Raw genomic sequence first — 1,035 nt, 5'->3', positions numbered from 1 at the left:
CCCCCTCCTGCTGCCGGGCTTGCGTTCGTCTGTTTCCTCCTTTTTGCCATTTAAAACACACGGGGCACAGACAAATGCCACGACCAGGGCAGTGCCCGCACACCCCCAACCCGCTCCAACGCGGGCAGCGGTGCTGCGCGGGAGCCGCAAGCCGGTGGCACCGTAGGGCACATGGCCTGCCCCGCTCCGCTGGGGGGTGGATGGGCTGGACTGTTCCAGTTGGAAGGACCTACAAGGACCATTTAGTCCAACTGCCCAAGCAATCCAGGGCTCACCAAGGTAGAGCAAGGGCAGTGTTGTCAAGGGCATTGTCCAAATGCTTCTCGAACACTGCCAGGCTTGGGGCATACGCCAAGCCCGTTCCAGTGTTTGACCACCCTCTCGGTAAGGAAACGCTTCCTAGCATCCCATCTAAACCTCCCCTGGTGCAGCTTTGAACCATTCCCATGCATCTCGTCACTGGGTACCAGAGAGGAAGGTGCTGAGCCGTCTCCCCACGTCCCCTCCTCGGGAAGCTGCAGAGCGCAGTGAAGTCATCCCTCAGCCTCCCTTCTCCATGTCTGCAGAGTGTGTTACCTGGGCTCTACTCCAAGCTGGTAGGGGCACACCCTGGCACAGGTCTGTGCAAGAAAGCATGGCTGTTCCCGAGCACCTTCAGCCCGCTGAGAGCCCTGCAGGCAGCGAGGAACTCCTCGGGCGTGTATGGAGCGCACACACATACAAGCAGCACTTATTATTACGAGGAAGCTTCAGCTTATACCATGAGGCACAGGGACATCCCATAGTCTCACAGGCAGGAGGAACAGAAGCTGCTGAAAGACTTGTGTAGCTTTGTATCTCGTTCCTACATGACCTCTTGACCTTCTTTTCCAGGGATTCTGTGCTTTCAAAGTGAAGTGATGCTCACGGTAGCCTAGGGACCACACTGCCTTCTCTTACTGTGTATTACTCTTGTCCCCATGGCACAAGGATCACTCCTTTTCCATAAAAATGATCTTCTAGAACAGTTGTGTCTTACCTGGGGAAGGAAAAGTA

Source organism: Eurypyga helias, unplaced genomic scaffold, assembly GCF_000690775.1.
Source record: "Eurypyga helias isolate BGI_N326 unplaced genomic scaffold, ASM69077v1 scaffold23403, whole genome shotgun sequence".
In the NCBI taxonomy this organism is placed as follows: Eukaryota; Metazoa; Chordata; class Aves; order Eurypygiformes; family Eurypygidae; genus Eurypyga; species Eurypyga helias.
The sequence above is the reverse complement of the archived record's forward strand: the minus strand, read 5'-3'. Positions refer to the sequence as shown.